Source organism: Centruroides sculpturatus, unplaced genomic scaffold (assembly GCF_000671375.1).
Source record: "Centruroides sculpturatus isolate CEXI.00-Female unplaced genomic scaffold, Cexi_2.0 scaffold407, whole genome shotgun sequence".
NCBI lineage: Eukaryota > Metazoa > Arthropoda > Arachnida > Scorpiones > Buthidae > Centruroides > Centruroides sculpturatus.
Window position 1 is genome coordinate 189229 of NW_019384947.1, and position 7369 is coordinate 196597.

At 31.1% G+C, this 7369-nt stretch overlaps 1 protein-coding gene across 1 annotated transcript in view; it reads right to left on the minus strand.

Annotated features, from left to right (window-relative positions):
* LOC111632208 (enhancer of polycomb homolog 1-like) overlaps positions 1-7369 on the minus strand; it is a 185905-nt gene that overhangs the window by 97473 nt on the left and 81063 nt on the right. The gene's annotated exons all lie outside the window — the stretch shown is intronic.

Below are 7369 nucleotides of genomic sequence, written 5' to 3' on the forward strand. Positions count from 1 at the left end.
GTCTTTTGATTCGTTCACGGTTACAAGAAATCACCACATAGAGTCTCTCAAGTCTCCGTAGATATAACAAACACAGAAATAAATAACACAAAATAAATTGTAGCTATGTGTCGATTCCGCGCGACACGTCCGAACATGTAAGCTGTACAATAGTGTGGGGAGAGTGAGTAATCAAGAGTTGCATGGCGCTCAAACAAAAGACCAATCGACGAGATTTGAAAATCGCGTAACTCCGGGTAGCGTAAGTCAAAGTATTACTGTATTGACATCAGGGTCATTTTTGGCCATGCACATGGTTATAAAATAAGTAAATAATATTTTAATAAATAAATGCTGATTATATTGGGTTGTTTGGAAAGTAATTTCATTTTTTTTTTTTTTCGTGACAAAGAAAACTACTTTCTTATAATATATAAATATTTTATTCAATTATATATTGACCATTTTGGTCCAATACCTTTTGCCATCTTTCTGGTAGTAGCATGATTCCACGCTCATAAAATTTCTTATCTTTGCTTACAGAAAACTGATCCAAGTGATTTTTGACATCCTCATTTGAAGTAAATGTTTTACTGTTTAAAAAATTTTGTAAAGATCGAAATAAATAATATTCTGAGGGTGCCAGATCTGGTGAATATGGTGAATGTGGTAGCACATTCCATCAAAGCTGTAACAGCTTCTGACAAGTTAGCAAACTTGTGTGAGATCTGACATTATCATGGTGAAACACTACACCTTTTCTGTATGATGATATCACTCAATTTGTCCAGTTGATGGCAGTAGTCTTCCAAATCAATTGTGGAATTGTCTGGCAGAAGCTAAAAAAAAAAAAAAAAAGAAAAAGAAAAAACAATTCCCTTAAAATTCCACCAAACAGAGAGCATCACTTTTTTTTTTTATGAATATCAGCTTTTGAAGTGCTTTGAGCCAGCTCATCTTTTCTACTCCATGATTGATTGCATTCGACATTGTTGTATACACTCCATTTCTCGTCACCAGTTATGATTTGCTTCAAAAATGGATCATTTTCTTGACATTTGAGAAGCAAATCACAGATGTTAATGCAATAGAGGAGCAAATCTCTTTTTTTAAGAACATGTATGGGTTCCAACCCATATATAGAACTTTGAAACAAAACCAAGTCATTTCAAGTGATCATAAACAGTTGAATTGGACAAATTTAATCTCTTAGCGATTACTTGTGTCGTTATTCAGCAGTTACTTCAATTAATGCCTTTATTTTGTCTTTATCAGCTTCAACTGGCCTTCCAGAACGTGGTGCATCTTCAATATCAAAATTGATAGAACAAAATTTTGCAAACCAGTTTTGGCACTGATGTTCTGTCAATATATCTTCTCCATACACATCACACAATTTTTTTCTCACTTGAACAGCATTCTTACCTTTTCGGTAATAAAAGAGAAAAATATGCCGAAAATGCTACTTTTGATCTTGCATGTTGATGGGACACAAAAAATAAACAATTGCACAAAATCAAACAAAATTTTCTACAAATAAGTCTTAAAATGCCAGCTATCAAAATATGTAATTATAATACGGTTTAGAATGAAAATAGCGGGTAAAAATACGACTAATCCCTCTAGTGGTAAAAAAAAAAAAAATTACTTTCCAAACAACCCAATAAATAAAATTTAAAATAATAAAGCCATGTAAACAAAAGCAGTGATGATGATAACTATTTAAACAACTACGAATAATAATAAAGTGGTGGTGTAGACTCTTTAACCAGAGCTCAAAAAACTGATATCTTACAATAAGTCATGGGAGCTTGCTGGAATATAGAATGAATGGAAAGTCAGTTTAATGTAAACATTTGTGTAAATTTTTCCATACTGTAAACTAATGTGTATTTACCAGATACTATACCAGAACTGTGGATAAAGATAAAAAACTGGACATTATTTGCAGCACAGTAACCACACTGCATTATTCAATTCTTTATTGTATAAACTTTAGTTCATTACAAGGAGGATAAGTATTATAAAAAACTAAAATTAGTAGAATTTAACAAATTAATTAAATAGCTTAGTACAGGATAACACAAAATAAAATACACAAAAATAATCATTTTTTGAAAATTGCAATAAATTAATGATATCTTTCCAGGATTTATCTTATCAAATACTTTTTCCTATTTGTTTCAAATTTGATACAGTGAAAGAACACATGTTCCCAAGTTTCATAAATTTGCAAACTACAATTGCTGCAAATTTTCTCAGGGTCTATTATTAGTCTACTGTTATACATCAAAATATAATTTTGACCCACCTCAGCTGTAAAATTAATCATTTTATATAATAATTTATATCCATAGACAAATAATCCTCACACATAATAAGTTGTTTTAAAAATATGATATACTGTAATTGAAAATTCTTGTTCTTTTCCAACAAAGACCAATCTTCTTGTATGCTTTGTTTGCAACACACTTTTATAATTAATGTTTGGTAACTTTCAATCAAATGAGGATCTTGAAACAATCACAGAAATGAGAAACCATGTCAATCTAACAGATTTTTCAATGCCAACATCCAGTTATACGTATAATTATCCATCATTAAACAGAATTTATAGTTTGTTATAAGCTACTTTAACATGACTGTTATCATGTAATTTCAGTAATCTAATCCAAAAAGAAACTATTGCTTTTATTATTAATACCAATATTCTAGAAACACCAAACTCCAATCACAACATGTAAGCTGGAATTTTATAGTATAACATAAAAATTCTTCAAAGGTAAAAGCAAGAATAATTTCCATTTTATTGCGATAAGTAATTGCCCATACAGGAGCAGCATAAAGTAGTACAGATGAAATCATTGAGTTAATAATTTTATATAAATATGAACAAAATTACAAAGGTATTTCAATAAGTAACACCTTTTATTTTTTTCAAACAAATGTTTTAATGTGTACATAAAAATGTGAATATAGTAAATGAAGTTTGAATTTCTGACAACACTATTACATGATAAGAACATTTGTGTTGCCTGTCGGACATTTCTGATAAATGGAAAAAAAAGAGCAGCAAAGTGTTGTTCGTTTTCTATGGGCCGGGGCAAGAAATGCGAGCAAATTCATGTGGAAATGCAGAAAGTGTACAATAATGATTGCGTGGACTATTCAATGTTCATGAATGATGTGAAATGTTTAAAAATGGTTGTCAGTGTGTGATTAATAAGCACAGGTCAGGTTGTCTGGTAAGTGATGCTTTGTCTCAAACAGTCACTGCTGTTGATCAAACAATTCAAAGCAATTGCTGCATTCGCTTGAAGATGCTGTCAGAACAATTGCTGTGCCATGTTTGGTCCTTTGAAGAAATTCCTGGCTAGAGAGAGGTTCCATTCCAACGAGGTTAAATCGGCTGTTTGTAGATGGTTGTATGGCCAGGAAACGGCATTCTATAATGCAGGCATCTTCAAGCAGGGCACTGATGGGACAAGTGCTTGAACCTGAATGGTTCCTATGTCAAGAAGTAGCCTAATCCACATATTTCATTTCATATATTCTGTATTTTCCATTTGCATTAACACTTTTGCTTAAAAAAAATAAAAGGTGTTACTTATTGAAACCCCCTCGTAATTTTGACTTTTGAAAGAATAAACCACATAGAATCCAGTGCCATTTTAGCCTTGTAAATAGTATAATTTTTAGCCTGTAAAAACTGTCCAGGAGACAAAAATAATACTTCCACATAATGTAATTCAAAACGAATTGTATGGGGTGATTATTAAAAGACCATCACTCTCTGGGTGATGGTCTTTTAATAAATTCTAATAATTCTAAAAAGTCTTTAATAATTCTAGAAAAATTCTGTTATGGCTATAAATAGTTAATCCATAGCCATAACAGAATTTTTCTAGAATTGTGATTTTCTTTTGTAACATTTGTGGAGTATCAGCAAGGATTACAGTGTCATCAGCATACATTAATATTGTATATGTAACTCAACTTGATCAGAGAGAGAGAAATCTCGGGTAGGTCAGATTTAGTGAGTCATACTATCAAACCATTAACATCTAAATTAAAAAGCAGTGGGCTCAGAATCTCACCCTGTACAACTTCAATGTCAATACCAAATAAATCAGTCATTTCAGCTAGAATCTTTATCTTTGCAGTGGCTTTGGAATATATGTCGACTAGCAGATGAGCCCGGTGTTGCTCAAGCAAAAAGTAACAATAGCAAAGATTATTATTATTAGATTATAGCCGATCTTATCCATTTTCACTGGTTGCAAGAATTAGATCCCCCTTTTGAAACTAATTATAAAACTTTTAGATGGGTCAAAAATATGTTTGATTTCCTGCAAAAATGCAAAAAAACCACATTTAAAATTTTACTATTTTAGCAAAAATCTTCAGGAAGATTCTTCAGGAAAAATCTTCAGTAGAAGCAAAGATCTTCAGGATAATCCTTAACCCCTCCCCACAGGAAATTTTGAAAAATTCCTTTTTAGTGTGCATTCTCATGGCATACCTTAACTGTGTACCAAATTTCAACTCCTAACCGTTTGGGCTCTGTGCTTATTATTATTATCAACCCATCTTGATTATATTATAAGATTATAAGGCCAAGAAACTGTTTATTCATATGCATTCTTTCTAATAGAGACCATAAAAATTTTATGATTAACGGTATCAAAAGCAGATCGAAAATCTAAAAAACAACAGTATAAAGTTTTCTCTCTTCTTTTTCAATTTCAATTGAACCAATGTATTTAGTACAAATATTTGATTTTGACAGAATTGGCCAGGTCAAAAACCTGCTTGCTCTTGACACAGAATATCATATTTAATAATCCAATCTTCTAATCTTTTATTTAATAAAGATTTAAATAGTTTACCAATTACAGGAACCAAAGACATAGGCCAATAATTTTTGGGGTCATACATATTACCTTTTTTATATATTGAAATTATCAAAGATTCAATCAAGAAAGTAGAATTTCTTTTAATAGAGTTAAAAACTTTAAATGTTGTAAAAAAAAATTTTCTGAAAAACACTTTAAATATTCTGTTCTAAACAAATCAATTCCAGGTGAGGGCACCAGATTTAAAATGGTTAATAGCTCCTTTTAGCTCCTCAAGTGTAAAACATTCCATTTTTGTTGGAAACACTTTATACACATTCGTCAATAATTGTTTATCATTAATAAGTAAAGAAGGTTCTTTAGAGAATTTAGTGCATAATAATTAAACCGTCTTTCCAAAGGAATTCTTGAATTACCCAATGAACTTTTACATTTAAAACTATTAATTATTTGCCAAAATATTTCAATTTATTACATATCAGAAATCTGCTATTTAAGTTCCAAAAATAAAATTGTTTTTTCTTTGAACATAGTAATTTATATTCTTTTAAATAATTTTTATACAAAACATAACATTCATCCATATTTAATTTTTTAACTTTTTTAAACAATTTCCATAGATTTTTTCTCATGGAGTCACTCGCTATTAAGGATGCACCGATAAGCAAAATGGCCGATTACCAATTACTTGGCCATGCATTATCGGCCGATACCGATTAATCGGGCGATTAGTGTTAATAATTTATTGCATTAATAGTGTGAGATCCTGGAGTTAATTATACAGTTAATTATAATGTGGAAAAAACCCATTTTTCTCCACCTGGTATTTCCATCTCCCTCAGATCAGGTAAACAAGAGACGATCAAATATCCTCGCAAAATCAACAATCTCTTCCTTTGTTTCTAAAATAAATCTCAACACTTAATTGTTGACGCATGGAAACTTCGACATTGTTTAAAAAGCTGAAGTGTTTCTGTGTTTAACAGAAACAAAATATATTTCTTTAACCGCTGATATTTGGACAGCAACTACAAACAATTCTCCTTTTTTAAGTGTAACAGCTCACTGGTTGAAGGATGATTTTCAGCAGGAAAGAGCTGTTTTGCAAATTGTTTCCTTTGAAGGTTCCCACACAGCTACACGAATCAGTGAACAGTTAAAAATTGTTCTTGAACAGTATAAGTTGACAAGTGATAAGATATTCTTAGTACTAAGAGATTCTGCAGCAAATCTGGTAGCTGGAATTAGGAATTGCAACTTAGAAGCATTATCATACGCTGCAGCTGACACTAAACGAATGCATATTTTCTAAACAAGATGTGAAAACTATAATCACAGTTAATAGAAATATTGTCACACATTTTAATCATTCTGCTGTAGCTGTAATCAAATTAGAAGATTTGCAAGAAAAGTTAGGTTTGCAGAAACACAAATTAATTCAAGATGTTCCTACTCGCTGGAATTCTACATACTACATATTGGAACAGCAAAAGGCCCTTGTCAGATATGCTATAGATAATAAAATTCCTACGTTGAGCCCATATCAGTGGTCTCTGGTTGAAAAAATTGTTCTACTTGTAAAACCATTCAAAGAAATTACTGTGGAAAGCCAGCAAATGGGAAGCCACTTCATCTTCAATAATTCCCACAATAGAGACTCTGAAATTATTCTTATCAAAAGCAAAGATCAGTAGTTCCTTTAGTGGCATTAATACCACAACAGAAGAACTAGAAAATCCAAAAAAAAAAAAAATACTTTCAGCACATATAGAATACAAGTCTTTATGCTTGTCATTTTTATTAGATTCAAAATGAAATTTCAAAAAGAAACTATGGTAGAGGAAATCTCAATAAGAATTAAATTCTGAAGCTTCTACTTCTGGAGGTGATCAAGATGGAGGTGAATTTCTAAGTTTTTCTGATTTATTTGATGAATTAGCTTCTGGTAAACAGAAGAATGAAGAATAGCATGTTTTTAAAAAGAAAGAAAAAAAAACGAAAGAGACGAACAAACGTTTCGATCAAGAATTAGAAACATATTTACATTTATCCCTTAAACAAAGACATAGTGACATATTTCTGTGGTGGAAAAGTTTAAAAGAACTTTTTCCTAATTTGAGCAAAACAACTATGAAATATTTAAGTGCCTCAGCATCTTCCATTGAAAGTGAAAAAATTTTCAGCACTGGAGGTAACATTTATGAGCCAGCAAAAAATAGGTTATGCCCTGAAAATGATGAAATTCTCATGTTTTTGGCATTACAATTTAAGGGTTTTACAGTTTAAATATTAAATTTTTATTTGTTTTACTAGCTGCAAGGACCCGCTTTGCTGAGTTTTTATTTGTAAGTAATATAGTTTTTTTATATATAAAAGACTGTTTTTCTAGAATCTAGCTGCTAGGACCCGCTTCGCTGGGCAAAAAGTAACGATAGTGAAGATTAAGATAATTACATTATAGCTAATCTTACCCGTTTTCACAGAATGCAAGAATTAGGTCCCCCGTTTCCAGACTAATTAGAGAATTTTTACGT